Raw genomic sequence first — 11900 nt, forward strand, 5'->3', positions numbered from 1 at the left:
TATGTTATGTCTGGTCCCAAGTCATCTCAGCCTCTGATATCATTACTAGTTTATTTACATTTTCCTGTTTTGTTTTGTTTTTAAATTTTAAAGGTAACAACAATAATTAAAAAATACCTTGAGACCTCAGACTTAACTTCAGAGTAACATATTTAGTTAGTACTTGTAGAAGAAGTGATGAAGCTGATATATTTTTTTCTTTTTTCAGAAGAAAATGTCAAACACTTTACAAAGTATAATTGTCTTTCTAGTAGACTGGGCAGCATGTAAATTTGTAAAACTATGTAATAATCATACAGGTTTTTTTTCTGTAAACTGCATTAGTGTTTTGGAAATGAACCTAATTTCAAACACAGAGTTTTTTTTTTTTCTGTAAAGCTACAACTTCTTGTGTAAGGCTATGTTGCCAAAAGTGGGCTACGACTTCCTACAGAGCTGAGCAAGGCATCAAACCGGATGCTTAGATAAGAAAGTGTGGATGCCAGCAGAAATGGGAGAATATGAAATGCCTTACTAACTGCAGGGGGGAAGTTGCTGTACGATCTAATTATAACAAATCACCCTACTGAAAACCCTTCAAGTGCTAAAACCCTTCTAACTTAAAAAAAGAGCTACTGTTTAAAAAATAGAATTTGCTTGTCTACCCTAGGAATGTACTGATGGACTTGTCCGCAGTCCACAGTTATTGAGCTCACCGTATATACATTTCAAGTGTGCCTGTATTTCCTGTAAGTGTTCGAGATCATGTGAAAGCATGTTGGAAAACCTACAGTCTTGAACACCAGCAGGCAGTAGCTGCAGAGCTCACATTTAAAACATGGAGTATGAGGAAACGGAGTAGAATTTATTTAAAACCGAAACAATATGAGTTGGGGGGGGGGTCAGATTGCTACATGCAAGTTGCATTAATTTCAGCAGTCACATCATCACACATACCAGGCTGGTGATGTGATTGATGAGAGATAAGTAGAAATAATGCTTTAATTTGTATACATTTGGTCTGTTCTTTCAAACAGAAAATAAAGGACTCTGGCACAAAATCTTGTGCTCCAGATAGACAAACAAGGTCAGGAGTAACAAGAAGCAGAAAATTGTAGTGGCTGGTTTTGCAGAGAGACTGACCAAGCCAATATATGTATACAATAGCAGTTCCCAGTGGTTACTACAGCTTCTATGTTTTTTTTTTTACTTTGTAACTGAAATGATTTATTGTTTACATACTTTACATATTTCAGTTGTTTAAAAAAAAAAAAAAAAAACATAATTTTGGAGCTTTTCTCCTTGGGTCTCCACTGAAAATGGGCCACTAGCCCAGTTGGACCAACCCGGTTAACAAATGTCAGTAAATAAAAATAAATTAACCACTTGTATTGCATTTCCTGATTAAGTATTAACTCAGTATGAATTCCATTGAAAAGTCAGCACATTGTTCATACATGCACCTGCTTACAACTGCTTAATAACTACAAGTGTACAAAAAAAATAAATAAATAATTTACCTTTATCTGCAAAAGAGCAACATTGTTTAAAGTCTTTAAGGGGATGAGGGTGTTTTATAGGACATAGACATAGTGGTAGACACATTATAAACACAAGTACAAAATAAAAACTTTGTAAAGGAACTGAATACCATTGGCATGACTGTAGAAAACAGCTGTATAGGAGAAATAGATGGAGTATATCAAGGTAGCGGAAGAAGGGGGTAGTGGACATCACAAAAGAGCAAGAAATTCATCTCAACCCCACGTGCAAAAATGGGAAAAAGGGGGTTATGAATGGATGGAATATGCTGAAAGGAAAGAAAGAGGAAGCAAGCCACCCTTTGTAGGATACCAGCTAAAATATATTGAAAATATAATGAGCAGAATAAAAGATGGAAGTGGTAAGCTTGTAAGGAGTCAGAAAGGAATTTTAGAAATAATAGAAGAGTATGTAAGAAAAATATAAAAGAAGGGTAGAAGCAGGGGAAATATATGGGGAGTGGAATACATGGCAGTGAAATAAGCAACGTGCTAGAGAAGTATGTTAACATAAAGGAATCTGATACAGCTGTAAGTAAAGGTAGGAAAACCACAATACTGTGATAGATGGAGTATGATATGAGTTGTACAAAAATGGAAAAAGAGGAAAGAAGAATGTTTCTTAAAAACTATGAATGAATGGAAGAAAAGGGAATACAGAATGAGAGGATATGCATGGATGTTATAAAAATATTATGGAAAAGGGGAGAAAGAAGTATGTAATTGGAAACCTGTTAATTTATGTTGATTGTAAATTAATGATGACAAGATATCAGAAGAGGTTTGAGATAGCGATTAAAGAAGTAGTACAACATAGAGCATATGGAGTGAAAGGAAGAAAGACTAAGGGAATGCTAATATTGATAAGAGAAGTAGTGGATGACAGTAGAATGGGAATTGTAGAAGGAAGACTAGTTGTATGCAATATCAAGGAGGCATATGATTACATTAGACATGATCAGATATGGGGCATATTAGAGAATACACACAACGGCCAGCAATGAATGTTCCAAATGATTTATTAGAAACGTGACATAGGATATAAAGATATATCCAGCTCCAAACCGGTTTCGGTTGCCCCTTCTTCAGTGGAGCATAGAAAATAAGGGAAAAAGCCAACAAATGCACCTGATACTATTTATAGTATCAATTAAACAAAAATCATCCAATCAAAATGCAATATAGTGGTCTGATAAGACTTTAAACACCGGAGTGCAGTATAATGGTCTAATAAGACCTTAAACACCAAAGGTACGATATATGCCTTCAAAAATGGAAAAATAAATGTACACATGAAAATCACAATGTAATACATGGTTAGAAAAACTGCATATTAATAAAAATTATATATAGCACCAAATAATGCATTCCCGTGTGTATAAAATATATATGAAGACCAATGTATATTGGTTTGGTCAGCAAGGTACAGTACCTATCTGAATAGACTAAAGATGGTCATTAATACCAGGGGGGAATAATGCACCCAAATGTACAATCCAATATTTTTCTTTTTGTGTCAAAATATTCTCCCATCCTTGTTGGTGATTTCTGTCACCAACTATCCGATCAATAATAGTGAACTTAAATTTGGCCGTGGGATGTTTAACTGTGTGTTGGTAAAGGGCATTGGTGATTTTCTTATTTCTGATGTTGCTCCTATGTTCCCCAATTCTAATTTTTAATGGCCGAGAGGTTTTTCCTACATAAAACGCGGAACATTGACAAGTGGCAAGATATATCACCCAACTCATTGAACAGTTCGCAAAAAACTTTAGATCATATACCTTGCTAGTATTAGCACTGCTAAAAGATTTCGTTTTGTTAATGTCAGTACATGACATACAATGTCCACAAGGAAAAGTACCAATCAATTCTTTGCCCGTCATAGTTAATTGTTTATACCGGGCACCTCCACTACCATGATGTTTGAAATGTGAGAAAATAGAACTTAAAGTTTTGCCCCTTCGGTAAGAAAATTGGCAACGTGTCCCCAGATGTTGTCTGAGAATCTCATTAGCCATCAAGATATTCCAATTTCTGTCCACAACCCCTCTGATAATCTGATTATTTCTGCCATATGTAGTAACTAATCTCAAGACCGTATCACCTTTTTGTTTTTTCTCACGGTCCTGATATTCTAAAAGCTGGTTCCTAGTTAGTTTATCAGACCAATATTTGGCAGATCTGATATCAAAATCAGAATACCCTCTATCAAGGAATCTATTCACAAGATCCGAACTGGCTAGCTCATAATCCTCCTGACTGGAATTAATTATTTTGATACGGCGAAACTGTGATTTAGGGATGTTCCGGACAGTGTGGCGGGGATGCATGCTTGAGGCATGTAGCAATGTATTGTATTCAGGATATTTCCTGTATATTTTGGTGCCTAGTGTGTTATCAGGCTTTCTATACACATTAACATCCAAAAATTCAATGGTGGTCCTATTGCTATTGACTGTAAATTCAATGCCCCAAATATTGCTGTTCAGATACTCCACAAATTCTTTAAGATATTCCGTATCTGCCCGCCACACCATCCAACAATCATCAAGATATCTACGCCAGATATCCATTTCTACAATGTAAATGTTATGAGCAGTGTCATATATCAGATATTCTTCCAAATAGGCCATAAAAAGGTCTGCATATATAGGGGCAAATGATGCCCCCATTGCAGTGCCTTGTAACTGCCAATAGCATTCGCCTTGAAAAAAGAATATATTTTTATTCAGAACATGCTCACACATACAAATCAAAAGTGTATTGAATCCAGGAGGATATAAATTAGATTTTTCAAGCCAAAACTGTAGTGCTTGAAGACCCGCCCAATGTGGGATACTGGTGTATAATGATTTTACATCTAATGTACAAAGCAACCAGTCCGATTCAATTTCCGTCTCTGCTATAATTTGTAAAAATTGTGTGGTGTCCTTGATTCTGGCTCTCACATGGACAAGCAATGGTTTCAAGTATTCTGTCAAAAAGGCTGAAAGTGGTTCCGTTAATGAACCATGACCAAACACAATAGGTCGGCCAGGTGGGGAGGTCAAAGATTTATGTATTTTAGGAAGTAAATATAGTATCTGTTTAGTTGGATCTTTAACCGTCAAATGTTTGACAATGGTAGTAGATAAAATACCATTCTCAACTGCACTACTCAGGAAATTATCTATCTCTGTTTTAAAAGTAGTAGTGGGATCAATGTCCATTTTCATATAGCATTTATTATCAGATAACTGTCGTAACCCTTCCTGTGTGTAGTAATCCATATCCAAAACCACTACTGCCCCACCTTTGTCTGCCTTAACAATTGCTATATCATTATTATTTTTCAATTCCTCAAGCGCCTGTCTTTCAGTCTCATGAATATTATCTTTAAGAATGTTGAAGCCATAAGGTGGAAAATGTAAGTCCCTAAGTACAGCCTGTTGAAAAGCTGTAACATGCGTATTGGCAGGGGGTTGGAATGTAGATTTAAGGAACCTAAACTCAGTAGATCTTTGAGCTATACTATTAACACTATCAGAAAAAAATATCTTTAAATTCAAACAGCGGCAAAATTCCAAAACATCATCATGGATAATAAATGCTATATGAAAATGGACATTGATCCCACTACTACTTTTAAAACAGAGATAGATAATTTCCTGAGTAGTGCAGTTGAGAATGGTATTTTATCTACTACCATTGTCAAACATTTGACGGTTAAAGATCCAACTAAACAGATACTATATTTACTTCCTAAAATACATAAATCTTTGACCTCCCCACCTGGCCGACCTATTGTGTCTGGTCATGGTTCATTAACGGAACCACTTTCAGCCTTTTTGACAGAATACTTGAAACCATTGCTTGCCCATGTGAGAGCCAGAATCAAGGACACCACACAATTTTTACAAATTATAGCAGAGACGGAAATTGAATCGGACTGGTTGCTTTGTACATTAGATGTAAAATCATTATACACCAGTATCCCACATTGGGCGGGTCTTCAAGCACTACAGTTTTGGCTTGAAAAATCTAATTTATATCCTCCTGGATTCAATACACTTTTGATTTGTATGTGTGAGCATGTTCTGAATAAAAATATATTCTTTTTTCAAGGCGAATGCTATTGGCAGTTACAAGGCACTGCAATGGGGGTATCATTTGCCCCTATATATGCAGACCTTTTTATGGCCTATTTGGAGGAATATCTGATATATGACACTGCTCATAACATTTACATTGTAGAAATGGATATCTGGCGTAGATATCTTGATGATTGTTGGATGGTGTGGCAGATACGGAATATCTTAAAGAATTTGTGGAGTATCTAAACAGCAATATTTGGGGCATTGAATTTACAGTCAATAGCAATAGGACCACCATTGAATTTTTGGATGTTAATGTGTATAGAAAGCCTGATAACACACTAGGCACCAAAATATACAGGAAATATCCTGAATACAATACATTGCTACATGCCTCAAGCATGCATCCCCGCCACACTGTCCGGAACATCCCTAAATCACAGTTATCAAAAGAATTAATTCCAGTCAGGAGGATTATGAGCTAGCCAGTTCGGATCTTGTGAATAGATTCCTTGATAGAGGGTATTCTGATTTTGATATCAGATCTGCCAAATATTGGTCTGATAAACTAACTAGGAACCAGCTTTTAGAATATCAGGACCGTGAGAAAAACCAAAAAGGTGATACGGTCTTGAGATTAGTTACTACATATGGCAGAAATAATCAGATTATCAGAGGGGTTGTGGACAGAAATTGGAATATCTTGATGGCTAATGAGATTCTCAGACAACATCTGGGGACACGTTGCCAATTACAGAAGGGTAAAACTTTAAGTTCTATTTTCTCACATTTCAAACATCATGGTAGTGGAGGTGCCTATAAACAATTAACTATGACGGGCAAAGAATTGATTGGTACTTTGGACATTGTATGTCATGTACTGACATTAACAAACGAAATCTTTTAGCAGTGCTAATACTAGCAAGGTATATGATCTAAAGTTTTTGCGAACTGTTCAATGAGTTGGGTGATATATCTTGCCACTTGTCAATGTTCGCGTTTTATGTAGGAAAAACCTCTCGGCCATTAAAAATTAGAATTGGGGAACATAGGAGCAACATCAGAAATAAGAAAATCACCAATGCCCTTTACCAACACACAGTTAAACATCCCACGGCCAAATTTAAGTTCACTATTATTGATCGGATAGTTGGTGACAGAAGTCACCAACAAGGATGGGAGAATATTTTGACACAAAAAGAAAAATATTGGATTGTACATTTGGGTGCATTATTCCCCCCTGGTATTAATGACCATCTTTAGTCTATTCAGATAGGTACTGTACCTTGCTGACCAAACCAATATACATTGGTCTTCATATATATTTTATACACATGGGAATGCATTATTTGGTGCTATATATAATTTTTATTAATATGCAGTTTTTCTAACCATGTATTACATTGTGATTTTCATGTGTACATTTATTTTTCCATTTTTGAAGGCATATATCGTACCTTTGGTGTTTAAGGTCTTATTAGTCCATTATACTGCACTCTGGTGTTTAAAGTCTTATCAGACCACTATATTGCATTTTGATTGGATGATTTTTGTTTAATTGATACTATAAATAGTATCAGGTGCATTTGTTGGCTTTTTCCCTTATTTTCTATGCTCCACTGAAGAAGGGGCAACCGAAACCGGTTTGGAGCTGGATATATCTTTATATCCTATGTCACGTTTCTAATAAATCATTTGGAACATTCATGTGTATTAGTAGTTTGGTTGGCCGTGCATTGCTCTACGTGAGAGGTTTGGTGTGGTTGTGCATATTAGAGAATCCCAGAGAAGTGATAGTGATCATTAGAGATGCATACGAGAGAACTTGTGTATGTGTATAGAATATTAATTAAGGATAAGAGGTTCATAGGTTAGTACTAAGCTAACTGCCCTTGCAAGCCATTTTAAGCCTAGCCAATTATCCCTTGTGAGACTCAAACCCTGCACCTTGTGTTTGTAAGATAAACACCTTAGCCATTAAGCCACCCTCCCAACTTATAAATAGGGAATAAAAGCAAGGTGGAGAAGGGCATAAACAGGGCTGCCCAATGAGTGCATTATTATTCTGTTCAGTTACTCATGCTGTTTTAGGGGAGAATAGTGAGAGTGGGAAAGGTAGTAGGACTAGTGTATTATGGTTACTTATGTTTACCTATAAATCTGAAGTATGCAGATAATTTAGTGGTGAAGCAGTATAAATGGAAGTAATTTGACATGGTGAATACAGTGTAAAATAATGCAAACTGATAGCAAAACAGGATGGGAGATTATCTCAGTGAGTTAGGAAGTAAGCAAAAATGAGTTCTACTGAATATGGGAAAATGTTGTCACAGCTGACTAAGGAATGAAGATCAAAGGGAATCCCGTATGTTGGAATAACCAAGGCTGAGATAGGACCCATCTTTGGTGCGGTTTTAACTCTGTTTGCTGAACCTGGAGAGAGCCGGATAGTGGATGTAAGTGCAGAACATGGAGCAGACTAACTCATTACATCCCCAGATGGTGTTAAAGTAATGTAGCTTGAACAGTGGAAACTAGAGCTTGAGCTGGAAGTGAAACACACTGAAGCAGCCAAAAGAATGTAACAGCTTGAGCTGTAAGGACAGCAAGAGTAACGAGGAAGAGGAAGAGCAGAGTGGCTAAAGCCGCACAGAAGAAAAGCAAGCAATAGCATAAACTGGTCATGGCAAAGAAAAGAGAGCAGCAATTTTAGCATGAGAAGGAGCTTCTCACCCTTCACCACATGCACATTAGTAGTAGGGGTGAAAACCCACCCTGAATGTCAAGGGTACTGCTACATTATGTCTTCACTATTAAGAGGGGAATCACTTTGTTTTATTCTGGCATTTGAGCATGTATGCAATTATCACCAAAATGACAAAGTGTTACAGGTGCGGTTTTTAAGCCTGCAGTAGTAAGACAATTTTTGTTGCCTTAACTACTTAAAAAATTAAAATGTACTTTTAAAGTATTTTAAACTAATCCCTGAAGATTATAGAACAGATTTAGAGAACGCAGAAGAAAAACAAAAGGTAGTGTTACAGAAAAAAATACACTTACTTTACTAGTTGGGTGAGTGAATGTCACAACCGTCCTTTTAAAATCATGGGAGAACTTATGATAAGGGAGAAAGTACTCTACTTTGAGTGAGGACATGGTTATTTGGTTGGCAGATCACAAACGAAACACTGCTGTGGAAATTAGCAAAAGGGATGATCTTTTTTTTAGCTAGCAGAGCACAGCTGCAACAGTAAGCAATAACATCAACAGGCCATGGGGGAGGGGGGGAGCTGGGTGTATCCCTTCAGCTCTGGTGGAGGCTGGAACTGGAGAAGAGATTGCCTGGTTAAGATGAGTGGGTGGGTTTAGGAGGCATGTCTGACCTAGAACTTCAGATAAATGCTTTCTCTCAGGCCACACCTAATGAATCACCTTGCCTACAGTGCTAATGCCATCCCTCTTGCCAGCATATATGTCACTGCCAGCTGACAGCTTTGCTCTCTTCTTCCCCTGGATGACAACAGTGTTCTCAGCTGGGGGTAATTTTAGTGAGATTGGGATTTTCCAGTTCCCTTCACTTCCATTGGTCAGTAGAGGGGAAGGCAGGGAAGCCATAGGAGAACAGCTGATGGTCAGTTGCGACAGAGAACTAAAGAAAGAAAGTGTATATAGTCTAACAAAAGGTAAGGGTGCTTATTCATGTTCAGCACTAATCTGCAGACAGCAAGGCAAGGTCATGTCACTGTTATGAGAAAGGTAATGTGATGGAGTTGCTAGGTAGGAGGAAGAAACACAAAGTCCACCATGTTAACATAATGAAGCCCTACAGTGTTAGACATTTGTACTCAGTATCTCAGTATTTTGCAGTATATTACATCAGTAATCAGAGGTGGATCGTGTGATGGAGCTTCTCAGTGTCGTTTGTCCTGACACTTTAAATGAAGTTGTCTTGCCACAGCCATTGTCCTTGATCCATGCACAGGAACGTCATGAACCAGTACGTAATTTGGGAACATGTTTACTGCTAAGGCAGGGGTATGCCCAATTGTTAGAGTACTGTGGGACAGAAGGACCTAGAGGCCCGTTAGCCGGATTTCGTACAGAGTGCCTTAGCATATCAAGCAAGCCATGCAGAAGGAACTACAGGAGATACTGGATTTGGGGGTGATCTAGGAATGCAGCAGTCCCTTGGTCCCTCTGGTAGTGCTGGTACCCAAAAGACTGGGGTACCAGATTTTGTGTAGACTGTAGAAAATTATAAAGCCATGCAGAGAAAAATACATAACCCCCATGTCCAAAGAAAAAACGAAAGATTTGCATGTAGGCAAACTATCTGACGGCTGTTGCACAAGGTACAGATATTAAGGAAAAGTATGGCTTTTCTTTTTTTTTCATCCCATTTAAGTTGAATGAATTCACCAAGATGCTCTTTAGGATAAAAATAAATGCTGCAGCAACTTTTCTGATGAGGCAGAATACATTCTGGCAGGAGCCAGAGACTTCCATTGCCTATACAGATGATATTGTTGTCTGTAATTCATTCTTGGCAGGAGCATATTCAGCATGTTAGAGAAGTGCCAAGCAGATGATTGAAAAGGGTAGGGATAACTACCAAGACAAACAAATACCTGGTAGAAATGACAGAAGTATTTTGTATTGGTTATCAGGTGATTATCGACAATATTTGGCTAGACCCTGCTAATGCAGAAGCTGTATAGGCATAGCCTCCCCTTGTTACCAAAAAGCAGGCAATGGCATTCTCCGTACCATAGGGGAATATAGAAGCGTTGTCCCTCACCTTATCATCAGTTACCCTAGACAGAAAGATTGACCAAATTCTTTCTGAGATTTTTAAGACAAGTGGTTCTCTGTTAGATTATGTAGGGTGTGGTAGAGGGTGGCATAAAAGTTAAGGTCTTTACCTCACAGGTACGAAGTCCAGGGTTTGATTCTGACCTCTTGTTATTGGATAGGCTTGTAGTAGTCTGCAGACTGATAGCCTAGTATTTGTCTGTAAACATATGAAAATGATGGATAAAACAAAAGAGATTGAATACTTTTCAAAAAAAGTGAAAAATAGTGTAAAAATGCATTGGGAACATGGAAAGAGGACAGTTTTTGAAATGGATGTATGTTTAGATAGAAAAGGATGTGATATAATTAAAATGTAAGTTGCACTCAGAAAGATACTTTGAAATCATTGAAATCTGTAAGTAGCAGAAAGAAAATAGCTATTTAAGATAAATGTAAAATATAAGTATTATGTCTGAAATTTTACTTAGAAATGAAAGTTTTTTATTTAACTAAAGGGCAGCTGTACAACATGCTGATTGGTGAAAGTACCATTTGTTTTTAATAACGGTTCTAAGACAGTAGGGGAAGGAAGAAGGGCAAATGTAAAGGAATGAAGAATGAAAAACAAAACAATTGTATTTATATAACTGAAACTAATAGGCAATAAAATGTAAAATTAGCCATGGTAATGCATGCACTAGGTGTAGGATTGAATACAGAGTTAAAGATACAAGAATGCTGACTAAAAGCAGGATAGATCGCAAGATTCACAAGAGAGTTTACTGGAAACACTGATCAAAGAAGGTAAGTTAAATGCATGCATATGGGAAGACATTTTAAAAATCATTCTAATTAGCACATACCAGTCAGAAAATAACTATTTCATTTTATTCATCTCTTATCAGACTCATCATGCAATATAATGCCCCCTTCAGCATGTGCCTGCCCAAACATATGCAACAGTTGGAATGCCCACAGAGGTTCCTTATCAGGGGAATCCAGGATATAAACACATTGTCCTGTACGGATTGCCTTAAAGCGCAGTCTCTATACTCTGTCTCCTACAGGTTAATGAGAGGTGATCTATGCCTGGCATACAGTGCATCCAAGGATCCAGCTCTGATTGGCCTTTTGCAAATCTGCAAAACGAACAGCATCAGAACCACTAGATCCAAGACTTTAAATTTTGCTTGTGACATAAATAAGACATGTTGGTGAGACAGATCTTTGTCTCACAGGAACGCTATGTTCTGGAACAGGCTTCCCATCTATGTGAAGCAGAGTCCATCCCTAACACTATTTAAGTATAACCTTGACCAATGGATGGGAAATCAGAAATTCACCACTGGTCTGGTCTCCATGTCTCTGATAAACAGAGGCAGACAGTAATTCCCAAACTATCATACCCACCATAACCTCTAGAAACTTCCTAACTAACATATACCCCATCTTTATAAGCATCCATAATACATAGGGACACAGTTGAGTTGGATTGTACGGCTAGGCTTAT

The 11900-nt window shown here is 37.4% G+C and overlaps 2 protein-coding genes across 2 annotated transcripts in view; one reads left to right on the forward strand and one right to left on the reverse strand.

Annotated features, from left to right (window-relative positions):
* Window positions 1-11900, reverse strand: part of NENF (neudesin neurotrophic factor) — a 1081512-nt gene that overhangs the window by 562425 nt on the left and 507187 nt on the right. The gene's annotated exons all lie outside the window — the stretch shown is intronic.
* Window positions 1-11900, forward strand: part of PACC1 (proton activated chloride channel 1) — a 245467-nt gene that overhangs the window by 34093 nt on the left and 199474 nt on the right. The gene's annotated exons all lie outside the window — the stretch shown is intronic.

This window comes from Protopterus annectens, chromosome 1.part2 (genome assembly GCF_019279795.1).
Source record: "Protopterus annectens isolate FY-2018-M chromosome 1.part2, PAN1.0, whole genome shotgun sequence".
In the NCBI taxonomy this organism is placed as follows: domain Eukaryota; kingdom Metazoa; phylum Chordata; order Ceratodontiformes; family Protopteridae; genus Protopterus; species Protopterus annectens.